The sequence below is a fragment of the Entelurus aequoreus genome, linkage group LG08 (genome assembly GCF_033978785.1).
Source record: "Entelurus aequoreus isolate RoL-2023_Sb linkage group LG08, RoL_Eaeq_v1.1, whole genome shotgun sequence".
NCBI classification, from domain to species: Eukaryota; Metazoa; Chordata; class Actinopteri; order Syngnathiformes; family Syngnathidae; genus Entelurus; species Entelurus aequoreus.
The window spans coordinates 67188595-67208707 of record NC_084738.1 but is presented as its reverse complement, the minus strand read 5'-3'; the positions used below and the strand labels follow the sequence as shown (position 1 = coordinate 67208707).

The 20113-nt window shown below is 31.9% G+C and overlaps 1 protein-coding gene across 3 annotated transcripts in view; it reads left to right on the top strand.

Moving 5' to 3' along the window:
• Positions 1 to 20113, top strand: part of si:ch211-243g18.2 (uncharacterized protein LOC559906 homolog) — a 237527-nt gene that overhangs the window by 196020 nt on the left and 21394 nt on the right. For 2 of the 3 annotated variants that reach the window (XM_062057133.1, XM_062057132.1), the window contains one exon: positions 11832 to 11980. The gene's annotated coding sequence lies outside the window, so the exon portion shown is untranslated. The remainder of the gene's footprint in view (positions 1 to 11831; positions 11981 to 20113) is intronic. The other variant, XM_062057134.1, reaches the window with a different exon arrangement.

Below are 20113 nucleotides of genomic sequence, written 5' to 3'. Positions count from 1 at the left end.
TTGATTGATTGATTGATTGATTTTTGCATCCTTTTTGCATCCTTTTTGCAGCCTTTCAACAACCTTTTTCCAGCCTTTTAACAATCTTTTTGCAGCCTTTTAACAAACTTTTTGCAGCCTTTTTTCAGCCCTTTAGCAATCTTTTTGCAGCCTTTTTGCACCCCTTGAAAACCTTTTTGCATCCTTTTAGCAGCCTTTTTGCAGCCTTTTAACAGCATTTTTTTCATCCTTTTGCAGCCTTTTAACAACCTTTTTGCAGCCTTAGTGCATCATTTTAGCAGCATGTTTGCAGCCTTTTAACAACCTTTTTGCAGCCTTTCAACAACCTTTTTCCAGCCTTTTAATAACCTTTTTTGCATCCTTTTTGCAGCCTTGAGACACTTGTGATTTAGGGCTATATAAATAAACATTGATTGATTGATTTTTGCATCCTTTTTGCAGCCTTTCAACAACCTTTTTCCAGCCTTTTAACAAACTTTTTTCAGCCTTTTTTCAGCCCTTTAGAAATCTTTTTGCAGCCTTTTTGCACCCTTTGAAAACCTTTTTGCATCCTTTTAGCAGCCTTTTTGCAGCCTTTTAACAGCATTTTTTTCATCCTTTTGCAGCCTTTTAACAACCTTTTTGCAGCCTTTGTGCATCATTTTAGCAGCATGTTTGCAGCCTTTTAACAACCTTTTTCCAGCCTTTTAATAACCTTTTTTGCATCCCTTTTGCAGCCTTGAGACACTTGTGATTTAGGGCTATATAAATAAACATTGATTGATTGATTTTTGCATCCTTTTTGCAGCCTTTCAACAACCTTTTTCCAGCCTTTTAACAAACTTTTTGCAGCCTTTTTTCAGCCCTTTAGCAATCTTTTTGCAGCCTTTTTGCACCCTTTGAAAACCTTTTTGCAGCCTTTTTGCAGCCTTTTAACAGCATTTTTTCATCCTTTTGCAGCCTTTTAACAACCTTTTTGCAGCCTTAGTGCATCGTTTTAGCAGCATGTTTGCAGCATTTTAGCAATCTTTTTGCAGCCTTTAAGTAGCCTTTTTGGCAGACTTTTAGCAACTTTATTTTAACATTTATGCATCCTTTCAGCAACCTTCTGGAGCCTTTAAGCAGCCTTTTAGCATCCTTTTAACAACCTTTTTGCAGCCTTTAAGCAGCCTTTTGCATCCTTTTAGCATCCTTTTTGCAGCTTCTAAGCAGCCTTTTTGCAGCCTGGTTTGCGTTGTGTCGCCTGCACGCTGCAGCGTGCGACTCCAAAGCGACTTGTGGCTGCAGGAAAATGAAGTGTGAGGGATTTTCCTGAGAGGAAAGCTTTAGTTTGCTGTGTGACATGTTGCCTAATAGTGCTAAAGTGTTCAGCCTTCTTTAAATAAACACGATGGACTTTTCAGGGGGAAAAAGAAGCAGGACTCTCTCTCTCTCTCTCTTCCTCTCTCTCTCCCTCACATATGTCAGCAATTTGGCCTCCTTGTGTATTTTGTAAGTTTGGGGGAGTAAAAAGTGAAAGTGGAGGAGAGAAGGAAAGTCTTATCCTGCTGGCAGCTGCAAATTGCTTTCAGCTGATGTGTGTGAAGGTGCTCGGTCCATGTCAAGTCATGATGTGTGTGTGTGAATGCGATCGCTCCTCGCTATGTGTGTGTGTGTGTGTGTATATGTATATATATGTGAGTGTATACTGTATGTGTACATATGTATATATACGTGTATGTGTATATGTATGTCAAAATACATATGTGTGTATATGTATAAATATATTAATGTGTATATGTGTGTGTATATATATGTATATGTGTGTATATACAGTATATATATATATATATATATATGTGTGTATATACAAACCCCGTTTCCATATGAGTTGGGAAATTGTGTTAGATGTAAATATAAACGGAATACAATGATTTGCAAATCCTTTTCAAGCCATATTCAGTTGAATATGCTACAAAATACAACATATTTGATGTTCAAACTGATAAACATTTTTTTTTGTGCAAATAATCATTAACTTTAGAATTTGATGCCAGCAACACGTGCCAAAGAAGTTGGGAAAGGTGGCAATAAATACTGATAAAGTTGAGGAATGCTCATCAAACACTTATTTGGAACATCCCACAGGTGAACAGGCAAATTGGGAACAGGTGGGTGCCATGATTGGGTATAAAAGTAGATTCCATGAAATGCTCAGTCATTCCCAAACAAGGATGGGGCGAGGGTCACCACTTTGTCAACAAATGCCTGAGCAAATTGTTGAACAGTTTAAGAAAAACCTTTCTCAAGCAGCTATTGCAAGGAATTTAGGGATTTCACCATCTACGCTCCGTAATATCATCAAAGGGTTGAGAGAATGTGGAGAAATCACTGCACGTAAGCAGCTAAGCCCGTGACCTTCCATCCCTCAGGCTGTACTGCATCAACAAGCCACATCAGTGTGTAAAGGATATCACCACATGGGCTCAGGAACACTTCAGAAAGCCACTGTCAGTAACTACAGTTGGTCGCTACGTCTGTAAGTGCAAGTTAAAACTCTCCTATGCAAGGCGAAAACCGTTTATCAACAACACCCAGAAACGCCGTCGGCTTCGCTGGGCCTGAGCTCATCTAAGATGGACTGATACAAAGTGGAAAAGTGTTCTGTGGCCTGACGAGTCCACATTTCAAATTGTTTTTGGAAACTGTGGACGTGGTGTCCTCCGGACCAAAGAGGAAAAGAACCATCCGGATTGTTCTAGGCGCAAAGTGTAAAAGGCAGCATGTGTGATGGTATGGGGGTGTGTTAGTGGCCAAGACATGGGTAACTTACACATCTGTGAAGGCACCATTAATGCTGAAAGTTACATACAGCTTTTGGAGCAACATATGTTGTTACCATGGACGTCCCTGCTTATTTCAGCAAGACAATGCCAAGCCACGTGTTACAACAGCGTGGCTTCATAGTAAAAGAGTGCGGGTACTAGACTGGCCTGCCTGTAGTCCAGACATTGAAAATGTGTGGTGCATTATGAAGCCTAAAATAGCACAAGGGAGACCCCCGGACTGTTGAACAACTTAAGCTGTACATCAAGCAAGAATGGGAAAGAATTCCACTTCAAAAATGTGTCTCCTCAGTTCCCAAACCTTTACTGAGTGTTGTTAAAAGGAAAGGCCATGTAACACAGTGGTGAACATGCCCTTTCCCAACTACTTTGGCACGTGTTGCAGCCATGAAATTCTACGTTAATTATTATTTGCAAAAAAAAAAAAAAATGTTTGAGTTTGAACATCAAATATGTTGTCTTTGTAGCATATTCAACTGAATATGGCTTGAAATGATTTGCAAATCATAGTATTCTGTTTATATTTACATCTAACACCATTTCCCAACTCTTATGGAAACGGGGTCTGTACTTGGAAACAACACATTTATATACTTGGAAACAAAACAAAACAAAAACTTGCACACACACACATATATATATACACACACACACACACACACACACACACACACACACACACACACACACACACACACACACACACACACACACACAGGTTGTGTTTACTTTGGGCCAGCAGGCGATCTGGAAGCATTTGTGTGTCTGACTGGGAACATTCACATCAGCACCATTGCAACTATTTGGATATCAGCTCTGTGGAGACTTGCTCTTTTCCTTGAGAACATGACTTGCCTTTGGGCTCTGGGACCTGGACTCACACCAATAAACAGTTCCTTTCTGCGCCCTGAATAAACCTACAAAAAATGGGGGCAGGAGGGTTAATCGCTCTCTTTTTTTCCTTCTTCTCCCTGGGATGAAAACCCTCAAGAAGATCTCACATCTCCCATAGTCGCCATGTTGGGTGTGTGTGTGTGTGTGTGTGTGTGTGTGTGTGTGTGTGTGTGTGTGTGTGTGTGTGTGTGTGTGTGTGTGTGTGTGTGTGTGTGTGTGTGTGTGTGTGTGTGTGTGTGTGTGTGTGTAGGCAAACAGACTTCAAGAAGATGTGGCTGCACTTTTTGTTTAAGGAGATGTGGCTGCACTTTTGTTTGTGTGCGTGTGTGTGTGTGTGTGTGTGTGTGTGTGTGTGTGTGTGTGTGTGTGTGTGTGTGTGTGTGTGTGTGTGTGTGTGTGTGTGTGGGTGTGTGTGTGTGTGTGTGTGTGTCTCTAAACAGCAACAGATGCTGTTTGTGACCTCAGAGACTTCCTGGAAACTCAAATTTGTCAAAATGAAGCAAGAGAATAGAGAGAGACAGTTTAGGGAAGTGTAACTTATGTAGGACACACACACACACACACACGCACACACACACACACACACACACACACACACACACACACACACACACACACACACACACACACACACACACACACACACGCACACTGGCCCACCAGACATGTAGCCGATTCCTAACAGACAATTCTGTCATATTGAGGATCTTTGAGTAGCGTTTCTGCAGCAGGTTTTCAAAATACACCAAAGTTCTCCTGTCATATAAAGGATCTTTGACTGTTTTTTTGCCGTCGGTCTTAAAAACAGCAAAGCGACCCTGTTGTATAGAGGATCTTTGATTGTATATTTTTGCACTACAGTAGGTCCTTACAAACGACAGAACACTCCTGTCACATTTGAGGATCTTTGTTTATTGGTTTTTGCAGCAGGTCCCTAAAAACAGAAAAGCACTTTTGTCACATAGAGAATCTTTGACTAGTATTTTTGTAGTAAATCCCCCCCAAAAAACAACACTCCTGTCATATAGAGAGGATCTTTGATTAGTGTTTTTTTTAGCAGATGGTTTTGACAAACACAAAAGTGCTCCTTTCTTTAAAGGATCTTTGACTAGTATTTTTGTAGTAAATCCTTGAAAAAAAACACAACAATCCTGTCATATAGAGAGGATCTTTTATTAGTGTTTTTTAGCAGACAGTCAAAGTGCTTTTTTCATGGAAGGATCTTTGACTAGTATTTTTGCAGTTTATCCTTAAAAACAATAGAACATAGAAGATCTTTGACTATCACTTTTGCAGTAAGACCTTAAAGAAAAAAAAATACAGAGCGCTCCTGTCATATTTGAGGATCTTTGACTATGTATTTTTGCACTGGGTCTTAAAAACACTGCAAGTTGGCATGAAGTAGGTCCTGGAAAAACACCAGTGCTCCTGTTATATAGAGGATCTTTGACTAGTATTTTTGTAGTAAATCCCCCCCCAAAAAACAACACTCCTGTCATATAGAGAGGATCTTTGATTAGTGTTTTTTTTAGCAGATGGTTTTGACAAACACAAAAGTGCTCCTTTCTTTAAAGGATCTTTGACTAGTATTTTTGTAGTAAATCCTCGAAAAAAACACAACACTCCTGTCATATAGAGAGGATCTTTTATTAGTGTTTTTTAGCAGACAGTCAAAGTGCTTTTTTCATGGAAGGATCTTTGACTAGTATTTTTGCAGTTTATCCTTAAAAACAATAGAACATAGAAGATCTTTGACTGTCACTTTTGCAGTAAGACCTTAAAAAAAGTACAGAGCGCTCCTGTCATATTTGAGGATCTTTGACTATATATTTTTGCACTGTGTCTTAAAAACACTGCAAGTTGGCATGAAGTAGATCCTGGAAAAACACCAGTGCTCCCGTTATATAGAGGATCTTTGACTAGTATTTTTGCAGTTTATCCTTAAAAACAGCAGAATGCTCCTGTCATATTTATAGTTTTTTGATTAGTGTTTTTGCAGGTTTTAAAAACATCCACGTGCTCTTGTCATTAAAGGATCTTTGACTATGTATTTTTTGCACTGGGTCTTAAAAACACTGCAAGTTTGCATGAGGTATGTCCTGTTACATAGAGGATCTTTGACTAGCATTTATGCAGCAGGCCATTAAAAACAACAGAACACTCCTGTCATATTTGAGGATCTTTGATTTTTGCCGCAGGTCACTGTCATCTAAAGGATCTTTGACTATCAAGTTGGCAGTAGGCCCTTAAAAAGAGCTTAGTGCTCCTGTCTTATACAGGATCTTTGACTAGTATTTTTTAGGTTTATCCTTGAAAACAAGAAAACACTCTTGTCATATTTAAAAACCTTTGATGAGTGTTTTTGTAGCAAGTCCTGAAAAACAGCAACGTGCTCCTGTCTTACAGAGGATCTTTGACTAGTATTTTTGTAGTAAATCCTTGAAAAAAAACACAACACTCCTGTCATATAGAGAGGATCTTTTATTAGTGTTTTTTTTAGCAGACAGTCAAAGTGCTTTTTTCATGGAAGGATCTTTGACTAGTATTTTTGCAGTTTATCCTTAAAAACAATAGAACATAGAAGATCTTTGACTGTCACTTTTGCAGTAAGACCTTAAAGAAAGAAAAAATACAGAGCGCTCCTGTCATATTTGAGGATCTTTGACTATGTATTTTTGCACTGGGTCTTAAAAACACTGCAAGTTGGCATGAAGTAGGTCCTGGAAAAACACCAGTGCTCCTGTTATATAGAGGATCTTTGACTAGTATTTTTGCAGTTTATCCTTAAAAACAACAGAATGCTCCTGTCATATTTATAGATCTTTGATTAGTGTTTTTGCCGGTTTTAAAAAACATCCACGTGCTCTTGTCATTAAAGGATCTTTGACTATGTATTTTTTGCACTGGGTCTTAAAAACACTGCAAGTTTGCATGAGGTATGTCCTGTTACATAGAGGATCTTTGACTAGCATTTATGCAGCAGGCCATTAAAAACAACAGAACACTCCTGTCATATTTGAGGATCTTTGATTTTTGCCGCAGGTCACTGTCATCTAAAGGATCTTTGACTATCAAGTTGGCAGTAGGCCCTTAAAAAGAGCTGAGTGCTCCTGTCTTATACAGGATCTTTGACTAGTATTTTTTAGGTTTATCCTTGAAAACAAGAAAGCACTCTTGTCATATTTAAAAACCTTTGATCAGTGTTTTTGTAGCAAGTCCTGAAAAACAGCAACGTGCTCCTGTCTTACAGAGAATCTTTGACTAGTATTTTTGCGGTTTATCCTTAAAAACAAGAAAACGCTCCTGTCATATTTGAGGATCTTTGATTTTTGCAGCAGGTCACTGTCATCTAAAGGATCTTTGACTTATCAAGTTTGCAGTAGGCCCTTAAAAAGAGCTGAGTGCTCCTGTCCTATAGAGGATCTTTGACGTGTGTTATTTCCCAGTAGTGCAGTAAAAATCCTCTCTTATTGTGAAAATAATGTTATTTGAAAATGAGTTTCCTGCTTTAAAAAGTTAAACTTTCTGTCTTTCACCTGCAGGCCTCAAAGCCATGAAAAAAGAAAAAGAAAAAGAGTGACGTAATGTGAGGTGACGTCATCTTGTCTGGCTGAGCGACATGATGATGTCATCTCTGCAGGCGCTCGCTCTCACGTGTCAGCAATTATTACAAAGTGCAAGTTGCAGGAAAGAAGCCATTTTTCAGCCATTAGCTCTTTAGGGATCATGTCAGGCTAACGCTGAATAAACACATTTGGCTAATAGGCGCTAGCACTCAAGCTCAGAAGGTGCATGGCCTCGCCTGACTGGCTGACACAACACAACACAACAACACAATCAGGCATTAAATCTGCAGGAAATTCATCTTCAAATAACATTCCTTTCACAATAAGAGATTATGTTCACTGCACAGCTGTGAAACACACGTCAAAGATCCTCTATATGACAGAAGCCCTCGGCTCTTTTTAAGGGCCGACTGCAAAATTGATAGTCAAAAATTCTTCATATGACAGTGACCTTCTTTAAAAATCAAAGATCCTCAAATACGACAGGAGCGTTGTGTTGTTTTTAATGACCCGCTGCATAAATGCTGGTCAAAGATCCTCTATATACGTAACAGGAGCACTGGTGTTTTTCCAGGACCTACTTCATGCCAACTCGCAGTGTTTTTAAGACCCAGTGCAAAAATACATAGTCAAAGATCCTCAAATGTGACAGGAGTGCTCTATATTTTTTTTAAGGTCTTACTGCAAAAGTGACAGTCAAAGATCTTCTATGTGACAGGAGCATTCTGTTGTTTTTCATGATTAACCGCAGAAATACTAGTCAAAGCTCCTCTATAAGACAGGAGCACTTTGCTGTTTTTCGGGACTTGCTACAAAAACACTAATCAAAGATCCTTAAATATGACAGGAGTGTTTTCTTGTTTTTTAAGGACCTATTAAAAATGTATTCTGCAAAAAGGCTTAACCTTCCTTATAAAAATTGATTATTAAAAAAAAAAAAAAAAACTAAAATGTTTTCAGAAAAATTTATTTTTCAAAAAAGTCTAAAAACGTCTTCCATAAAAATGTATTAATTAAAATTTTAAAAAAAAATCTTAAAAAGACATCATAAAAATCGATTCTTCTTCTAAAAAAAATTGGTTAAATAGCTCCTTATAAAACATGTATTCTTTAAGAAAAAGAAGCCTTAAAACATCTTCATAGAAATGTATTCTTCTTCTAAAAAATGTCTAAAAACGTCTATGTAAAAATGTATTCCGCAAAAAGGCTTATACTTCCTTATAAAAATGGATTCTTCCAAAAAAAAGTCTAAAAATGTCTTCATAAAAATAAATTCTTCAGAAAATGTTTTCAAAATGCCTTAAAACGTCTTAAAAACGATCCTTAAAAAAATGCCTTAAAACCTCGTCATAAAAATGGATTATTCTTCTAAAAAAAATTGTCTTAAAACTTCCTCATAAAAATGTATTCTTCTAAAAAATGTCGAAAAACGTCTTCATAAAAATTAATTGTGCAAAAAAAGCTCAACCTTCCTTATAAAAATTGATTATTCCAAAAAAAAAATCCCTTAAAATGGTTTCATAAAAATTGATTTTTCAAAAGTCTAAACATGTCTTCATAAAAATGTATTATTTAATTTTCATAAAAATTGATTCTTCTTCTAAAAATTTTTTTTAAATACCTCTTTATAAAAAATGGATTCTTTAAAAAAAAAAGCCTTAAAATGTCATCATAGAAATGTATTCTTCTTCGAAAAAAATGTCTAAAAACGTCTATGTAAAAAAAATCTGCAAAAAAGGCTTAAAATTCCTTGTAGAAATTGATTATTTCAAAAAATGTCTTCATAAAAATAAATTCTTCAAAAAAAGTTTTCAAAATGCCTTAAAACGTCATCATAAAATGGATTATTCTTCTAAAAAAGTCTTAAAACTTCCTCATAAAAATGTATTGTTCAAAAAAATATCTTAAAATGTCTTCATTAAAGTTTATTCTTCTTCTAAAAAAAATAGTTTTAAAACGTCTTCATAAAAATGTATTTTTCAAAAAAGTCTAAAAACGTCTTCATAAAAATTAATTAATTAAAATAAATAAAAAAATCTTCGAAAGACTTCATAAAAATCGATTCTTCTTCTAAAAAAAATTGGTTATATAGCTCCTTATAAAAAATGTATTCTTTAAGAAAAAGAAGCCTTAAAACATCTTCACAGAAATGTATTCTTCTAAAAAATGTCTAAAAACGTCTATGTAAAAATGTATTCCGCAAAAAGGCTTAAACTTCCTTATAAAAATGGATTCTTCAAAAAAAAAGTCTAAAAATGTCTTCATAAAAATAAATTCTTCAGAAAATGTTTTCAAAATGCCTTAAAACGTCTTAAAAACGATCCTTTAAAAAAAATGCCTTAAAACGTCGTCATAAAAATGGATTATTCTTCTAAAAAAAAATTGTCTTAAAACTTCCTCATAAAAATGTATTCTTCTAAAAAATGTCGAAAAACGTCTTCATAAAAATTAATTCTGCAAAAAAAGCTCAACCTTCCTTATAAAAATAGATTATTCCAAAAAAAATCCCTTAAAATGGTTTCATAAAAATGGATTTTTCAAAAGTCTAAACATGTCTTCATAAAAATGTATTATTTAATTTTCATAAAAATTGATTCTTCTTCTAAAATTTTTTTTTAAATACCTCTTTATAAAAAATGGATTCTTTAAAAAAAAAAGCCTTAAAATGTCATCATAGAAATGTATTCTTCTTCGAAAAAAATGTCTAAAAACGTCTATGTAAAAAAAATCTGCAAAAAAGGCTTAAAATTCCTTGTAGAAATTGATTATTTCAAAAAATGTCTTCATAAAAATAAATTCTTAAAAAAAAGTTTTCAAAATGCCTTAAAACGTCATCATAAAATGGATTATTCTTCTAAAAAAGTCTTAAAACTTCCTCATAAAAATGTATTGTTCAAAAAAATACCTTAAAATGTCTTCATTAAAGTTTATTCTTCTTCTAAAAAAAATAGTTTTAAAACGTCTTCATAAAAATAGTTCCCTCCAAAAAAAAAGCCTTACAACTTCTTCATTAAAATTGATTCTTCTTCTAAAAAAATGTTTTTTAAAAACGTCTTCATAAAAATGTATTTTTCAAAAAAGTCTAAAAACGTCTTCATAAAAATTTAATCTTCAAATAAAAAAAAAAACCTCTTAAAAAGTCTTCATAAAAATTGATTCTTCTTCTAAAACAAATATTTAAATACCTCCTTATAACAAATGGATTCTTTCAACAAAAAAAGCCTTATAACGTCTTCATAGAAATGTATTCTTCTAAAAAAAAAATTCTTAAAACGTCTTCGTAAAAATTGATTCTGCAAAAAAGGCTTAAACTTCTTTATGAAAATTGATTCCTAAAAAAATAGTCTAAAAATGTCTTCATAAAAATAGATAACAAATTTTTTAAATGCCTTAAAACATCTTTAAAAAATGTATTCTTCAAAAAAATGCTTTAAAACGTCATCATAAAAATTGATTCTTCTTCTAAAAAAATGTCTAAAAACGTCTTCATAAAAATGTACTCTGCAAAAAAGGCTTAAACTTCCTTATAAAAATTGATTATTAAAAAAAAAAATCCCTTAAAACCCATTCATCCATCCATTTTAACATCTTCATAAAAATTGATTTTCCAATAAAAATGTCTTCATAAAAATGTATTCTTTTTATAAATGATAAATGTTCTAAGATAAAATATTTAAATACCTCTTCATAAAAAATAGATTCTTTCAAAAAAGAAAAATGCTTTAAAACCTCTTCATAGAAATGTATTTATCTTTTAAAAAAGGTCTAAAAACGTCTTCGTAAAAAATGATTCTGCAAAAAAGGCTTAAACTTCCTTATAAAAATTGACTATTAAAAAAAAAAATCCCTTAAAACCCATTCATCCATCCATTTTAGCGTCTTCATAAAAATTGATTTTTCAAAAAAGTCTAACCTCTTCATAAAAATGTATTCTTCCAATTAAAAAAGTCTTCATAAAAATGTATTATTTTTCTAAAATAAAATATTTAAATACCTCTTCATAAAAAATAGATTCTTTCAAAAAAGAAAAATGCTTTAAAACCTCTTCATAGAAATGTATTTATCTTTTAAAAAATGTCTAAAAACGTCTTCGTAAAAAATGATTCTGCAAAAAAGGCTTAAACTTCCTTATAGAAATGTATTCTTCCAAAAAAAAGTCTAAAAATGTCTTCATAAAAATAGATTATTAAAATATTTTCAAAATGTCTTAAAAAATAGATTCTTCTTCTAAAAAAATAGTCTTTAAACGTAATTAAAATTGATACTTCTTCTAAACTTTTAAACGTCTTCATAAAAATGGAATCTTCAAAAAAAAAAAGCCTGTAAACATCTTCCTAAAAATGGATATTTGATCATTCCAAATCAATTTGGAATGTGGAAGAAAAAGAATGTCGGGTGGAATGTGAATGACGTAATTGTGATGTTGGGCACTCCATGAACGATGCGGTCTTTAGCATGCTGACGTCAGCATGACTTTGGAGGAGCGATCGAGGACCACCCCAACGCAGCAGATGTGTAATGAAGGCCATTGCGTAATCACTCTCACCTGCGCCCCTCGTCCCCACAGGCCGCCCAAGCCCCGCCCACCTCAGCCAGCAGTGACATCACCCTCGTAAGCCCCTCCCCTCCAGCTGTTGTTGTGGCTCCTGTCAGAGGCGGACGTCGCTCCTCTTTGCCACCCAGCGAGCCGCACGTGCGTGACAGGTGCGTGTCAAGGTGGGCCAACACATTCCACGCGGCGCGTGTTTTCTTTTGGGCAATTGTGACAGGAGTGTTTTGACACGCGTGTAATGATGTTATTGCCACGACGTGCGCGTGTTGTTGCAAAGGTTGTCGTGCGAGGCGAGGATCTTTGACAAAGTGCTGTCAGGATGACGAGACGATCTTTGAAAAGGTGCTGTCAAGGATGACGAGATGATCTTTGGCCGCCATCAGGGACGCAAAGTGCGGGGGAGATTGGCGGGCGCGCGGGGGTCAACGTGGGGTGACCCCGGCCAGCAGAGGGCGCTCTCCTCCCTTTATAGTTCATACAGAGCAGCAATGCATCGTCTCTATTTAGACGTCTTTCAAAGGCTGCATGTGCTATATTGTAAAGAATGTGTACAACACACTTAATATAGCATCTTAAATATATTAATTCAACAAAATATATACATGTAAAACAAAATATATTGTTAAACAATATCAAAAAACGGGAAAAAAAATCAATCACAACATGATTAATGTAAATATAAAATAATGAAAAAAGGATAAATAATACAGTATCACCAAGGAAACCACACTTAAAATATAATCATAAATGAATCAATATAAAATTTAAAATATGTATATAAATGTGAAACAATATATTAAAGCAATATTTGAAATATATTTTGGAAACGAAAAACAATCACAGCATGAGTCATGTATAAATAAAAGAATGAAAAAAAAAACAGTAAATAATACAGCATCACTAAGGAAGCCACACTTAAAATATCATCTTAAATCAATTTACGATTTAAAAAAAAATCTAATTGTGAAACGAAATATTTGAAATATATTTTGGAGATGAAAAACAAAAAAACAATCACAACATGAGTCATGTAAAAATAAAAGAATGGAAAAAAACAGTAAATAATACAGTATCACTAAGGACCCCATACTTAAAATATAATCATAAAATAAATCAATATACAATAAAAACAAATCTAAATGTGAAAATAAATATAAAAAAAATATTTGAAATATATATTTGGAAATGAAAAACAATCACAACATGAGTCATGTAAAAATAAAATAATGAAAAAAGAGTAAATAATACAGTATCACTAAGGACCCCATACTTAAAATATAATCCTAAATAAATCATTATACGATTAACAAACAAATCTGCATGTAAAACGAAATATTAAAAAAAATGTTTGAAACATATTTTGGAGACAAAAAACAGAACAAAAAAATCAATCACAACATGAGTCATGTAAAAATAAAATAATGAAAAAACAAAGAATAATACTGTATCACTAAGGACAGCACGCTTTAAATATAATCTTAAATAAATAAATATACAATTAAGAAAAATCTCAATGTGAAACAAAATATTACAACTATATTTGAAATATATTTTGGAAATAAAAAACAATCACAACATGAGTCATGTAAATAATAAATAATACAGTATTACGAAGGACAGCACACTTAAAATGTCATAATTAATAAATCAATGTACAATTAAACAACATATCTGGATGTACAACAAAATATAGAAAATATTTGAATATATTTTGGAAACAAAAAACGGAAACAATTACAACATTAACAATATAAAAATAAAACAATGAAAAAAAACCCAGTAAATAATACATTATCACTAAGGAAACCATACTTAAAATATAATCCTAAATAAATCAATATACGATTATCAAACACATCTGGATGTAAAACAAAATATATTCAAAAAAAAATTAATATATTTTGGAGATGAAAAACAAAAAAATCAATCACAACATGAGTCATGTCAAAATAAAAGAATGAAAAAACAGTATATATATACATATATATATATATATATATATATATATATATATATATATGTATATATATACATATATATGTATATATATATATATATATATATATATATATATATATATATATATATATATATATATATATACATATATATATATATATATATATATATATATATATATGTATATATATATATATATATATATATATATATATATATATATATATATATATATATATATATATGTATGTATATATATACTGTTTTTTCATTCTTTTATTTTGACATGACTCATGTTGTGATTGATTTTTTTGTTTTTCATCTCCAAAATATATTAATTTTTTTTTGAATATATTTTGTTTTACATCCAGATGTACATATATATATGTATATATATATATATATATATATATATATATATATATATATATATATATATATATATATATATATATATATATATATATATATATATATATATATATATATATATATATATATATATATATATATATATATATGCACCCCTAGAAAATACATAAAACAAACCAATCAAAGCAAAAATACATTGAAATAAATAGCATAATTTCTTCCAAGTGCAATTTTCTTTCAAGATAAATCATAAACAAATCTTTAAAAAAAAAACTTTATATGTAGAGTTGAAATGATTGTAATAACTGACTCACAATCTTATCATAAACTCCAAACAAAATAGATGTAAACAAATAACATCCATTCTAAATAAAAATCCACATATAAAGTCATGAAAAAAACATCTTAAAATATTTTATATACAGTTAAAATAATTTAATTTTCATTTTTTTTAAATCCATCAATATTCACAATGATTCCAAATAATTATTACAATTATTTCAATATTTAATCACATTTTATAATATATATACACAAATTGCACATGCCGTAAGATTATTAAATATAACCAATTATAATTTGTAGATAAGATCATGTCAACATGTTGATGTCCTCTGAGACACTTTGGAGCATTTATTGATGATGAAGATGCAGGAAACACTAAAGTACAATCCCCAAATGGCCGAGTGAGGACTAAGCAGGCAGGAAGTGGACTTGAAAATATTCATCTTCCAGACAAAAGTGTGAGGACTAAGCAGACAGGAAGTGGACATGAAAATATTCATCTTCCAGACAAAAGTGTGAGGACAGGAAGTGGACATGAAAATATTCATCTTGCAGACAAAAGTGTGAGGACTAAGCAGGCAGGAAGTGGACATGAAAATATTCATCTTCCAGACAAAAGTGTGAGGACTAAGCAAACAGGAAGTGGACATGAAAATATTCATCTTCCAGACAAAAGTGTGAGGACAGGAAGTGGACATGAAAATATTCATCTTCCAGACAAAAGTGTGAGGACTAAGCAAACAGGAAGTGGACATGAAAATATTAATCTTGCAGACAAAAGTGCTAATTGTGGTATTTGGGTCTCCATGGAGGACTAGAAGGTCCTCTTCAGACCGCCCCCCCCCCCCCCCCCCCTTTGAACGCTCGCCATTAGACTGGCTTTCTTGGTCGCCCTCTCTCCCACAATGCATTGCCAGCCAATCAGCTGGCTGACGAGCGGCCTAAATGCAGGCTTGCAGGAGACGTCTTGTAATTGAAACTTCTGCCAGAAGATTGGCAGCCGTGAGTGGCCGGCAGAGAAGCGGCGCTAATGAATAGAAGGCTGATTGCAGGATCCCCCAAGATGCAAATTACTCTTCCTGCCACCCCTGACGACCCACAATTACCGGGAGGAGGATGGTGGGGGGGGGGGGGGGGGGGGGGGGGGGGGGGGGGGGGGGACGCCGCCTCGTGCATATTCATCGCTGGCGTCGGCCATCTTGACTCACTAACTTCCTGTAGCTAGAAAGGTCCTGGTAAACATGGAGTCTTCAAACATGGTAAACATGGAGTCTTCAAACAAATGCCTTCAAACCTCATCAAGACATTTTCTGACACCTTTTGACCAATTTTTGACCATATCGTCCCATTTTTTGACCCATTTTTGACCATGTTTGACCCATTTTTGACCATGTTTCAGCATTTTTTTAACCCATTTTGACCATTTTGACCCACTTTTGACCATTTGTGACCAATTTGTGACCATGTTTGACCATGATTAACCATTTTTGACCCATTGGTGACCAATTTTTGACCATTTCTGCCCATTTTTGACCCATTTTTGTCAATATTTGACAATGTTTGCCCATTTAGCACATTTTCTGACACATTTTGACCAATTTAGGACAATTTTTCCCATTTTTTGATCCATTTCTGACCATGATTGACCCATTTTTGACAATTTTTTTAAACCAATTTTGACCATTTTTGACCATTCTTTACCATTTTTGACCATGTTTCACTATGCTTGACCATTTTTTAAACCCATTTTGACAATTTTTGACCAATTTTTGACCATTTTTGACCAATTAGTGACCATGTGTGACCATGTTTAACCATTTTGACCCATTTTTGACCATTGGTGACCCATTTTTGACCATTTCTGCCCATTTTGTCCATTTTTGACCCATTTTTGACAATATTTGACAATGTTTGCCCATTTAGGACATTTTCTGACACCTTTTGACCAATTTGTGACCGTTTGTCCCATTTTTGTATCCATTTCTGACCATGATTGACCCATTTTGACCATTTTTGACCATGTTTCACCATGTTTCACCTTGTTTCACTATTTTTTTAACCCATTTTGACCATTTTTCACCCACTTTTGACCATTTGTGACCAATTTGTGACCATGTTTGACCATGTTTAACCATTGTTGAACCATTTTTGATCATTGGTGACCCATTCGTGACCAATTTTTGACCATTTTGCCCATTTTTGACCCATTTTTGACAATATTTGACCATTTTGCCCATTTACGACATTTTCTGACAACTTTTGACCAATTTCTTACAATTTTTTCCCATTTGTTGACCCATTTTTGACCATTCTTGACCATTTTTGAAAATGTTGACAATTTTTGACCTATTTTTGACCCATTTTTGAAAATTTTGGACCCATGTTTGACCATTTAAAATTTTGTTTTTACATAAACGCTGTATCTGTGTGCTTTGTCCAGCATAATAGATGTCATATATCACATACAACAGTGTAATAGATGTCATATATCACATACAACAATGTAATACATGTCATATATCACATACAACAATGTAATAAATGTCATATATCACATACAACAATGTAATACATGTCATATATCACATACAACAATGTAATAGATGTCATATATCACATACAACAATGTAATAGATGTCATATATCACATACAACAATGTAATACATGTCATATATCACATAAAACAATGTAATAAATGTCATATATCACATACAACAACGTAATAGATGTCATATATCACATACAACAATGTAATAGATGTCATATATCACATACAACAACGTAATAGATGTCATATATCACATACAACAACGTAATAGATGTCATATATCACATACAACAATGTAAAAGATGTCATATATCACATACAACAATGTAATAGATGTCATATATCACATACAACAATGTAATAGATGTCATATATCACATACAACAATGTAATAGATGTCATATATCACATACAACAATGTAATAAATGTCATATATCACATACAATAATGTAATAGATGTCATATATCACATACAACAATGTAATAGATGTCATTTATCACATACAACAACGTAATAGATGTCATATATCACATACAACAATGTAATAGATGTCATATATCACATACAACAATGAAATAGATGTCATATATCACATACAACAATGTAGTAGATGTCATATATCACATACAACAATGTAATAGATGTCATATATCACATACAACAACGTAATAGATGTCATATATCACATACAACAATGTAATAGATGTAATATATCACATACAACAATGTAATAGATGTCATATATCACATACAACAATGTAATACATGTCATATATCACATACAACAATGTAATACATGTCATATATCACATAAAACAATGTAATAAATGTCATATATCACATACAACAACGTAATAGATGTCATATATCACATACAACAATGTAATAGATGTCATATATCACATACAACAACGTAATAGATGTCATATATCACATACAACAACGTAATAGATGTCATATATCACATACAACAATGTAAAAGATGTCATATATCACATACAACAATGTAATAGATGTCATATATCACATACAACAATGTAATAGATGTCATATATCACATACAACAATGTAATAGATGTCATATATCACATACAACAATGTAATAAATGTCATATATCACATACAATAATGTAATAGATGTCATATATCACATACAACAATGTAATAGATGTCATTTATCACATACAACAACGTAATAGATGTCATATATCACATACAACAATGTAATAGATGTCATATATCACATACAACAATGAAATAGATGTCATATATCACATACAACAATGTAATAGATGTCATATATCACATACAACAATGTAATAGATGTCATATATCACATACAACAACGTAATAGATGTCATATATCACATACAACAATGTAATAGATGTAATATATCACATACAACAATGTAATAGATGTCATATATCACATACAACAATGTAATAGATGTCATATATCACATACAACAATGTAATAGATGTCATATATCACATACAACAATGTAATAGATGTCATATATCACATACAACAATGTAATAGATGTCATTTATCACATACAACAACGTAATAGATGTCATATATCACATACAACAATGTAATAGATGTCATATATCACATACAACAATGTACATTTTAACGGTGACATGGTGCTAAGTTAGCATGTTCGCAGAAGAAAAACAACATGATCAAGCTGACTGACATCCCAGTGATCTTTAGTATGTGTAGCAAAGCCTTTATTTATTCCTTCGTGAGTAAAAAAAATCGAGCGTATTCCTTTGGTTTGTGGCAGGAAGTGCGAGGCAGGAGCACAACTTCAAACAGGAAGTAATCACTTGAGCAGCCATTTTGTGTCTTTGTTGACCTGATCCAAGCGGCGACTTGGCCTTGGTGTCAAGCCGCGTGCGCCGTCACATGATCACTTGTGACAGGGGTCACCGGGGGTCAAGTGGGGTTGCGGCGAGCATCCTGACGTCCTGCTCGTTTAATCACTCGTTTGTTTATCTAACCGCCAAACTCCAGCAGGAAGCCGGCGTTCAATGGTGGACTTAACTCGTGTTCATTTCAACTTGGAGATGATGTTCTACTCACTTTATGGATTCTCTTGTCGTATTCCAATACTATACAAGAATAATTTAATATAGAGCATTTTATTATTCTAATATAATAATATAAATATTGTTTGTTATTTAGATATATGTTTACTTTAGATGTTATATATATATATATATATATATATATATATATATATATATATATATATATATATATATATATATATATATATATATATATATATATATATATATATATATATATATATATATATATATATATATATATCTTTAAGTTTTTTTAAATATATTATTCTTATAATAATATAAATATTGTATTTTATTTAGGCAAATGTTTATTTTAGATTTTATATATACATCTTTAAGTTTTTTTTTAATATTATTCATATAATAATATAAATATTGTATCTTATTTTATATAACATATACTTATTTGAATACATTTAACTTTATATTTTATATTTACATTGTTGTTATTATTTTTATAGTAATATAAATATTGTAAACTTTTTTATATAATATATTTATATATTTATATATTTAATAAATTTAACTTTATATATAAATATGTATATAATTATATGTTTGTATTATTCATATAATAATATAAATATTGTATTCTATTTTATATAACATGCTTTTTAAAAAAAATAAATGTAACTTTGTATTTTATTTTTATATTATACATTTTTATAGTAATATAAATATTGTAAACTTTTTTATATAATATATACATATTTTAATAAATGTAACTTTATATTATATATTTATATACATATATAATTTTTATATTGTTCATATAACAATATAAATATTGTATACTATATTATATAACATATACTTTTTTAATAAATGTAACTTTATATTTTATTTTTACATTGTTGTAATTATTTTTATAGTAATATAAATATTGTAAGCTTTTTTTTATATATAATATATACCTATTTTAATAAATGTAACTTTATATTGACACTTGTGATTTAGGGCTATATAAATAAACATTGATTGATTGATTGATTGATTGATTATATACATATATATATATATATTTATATAT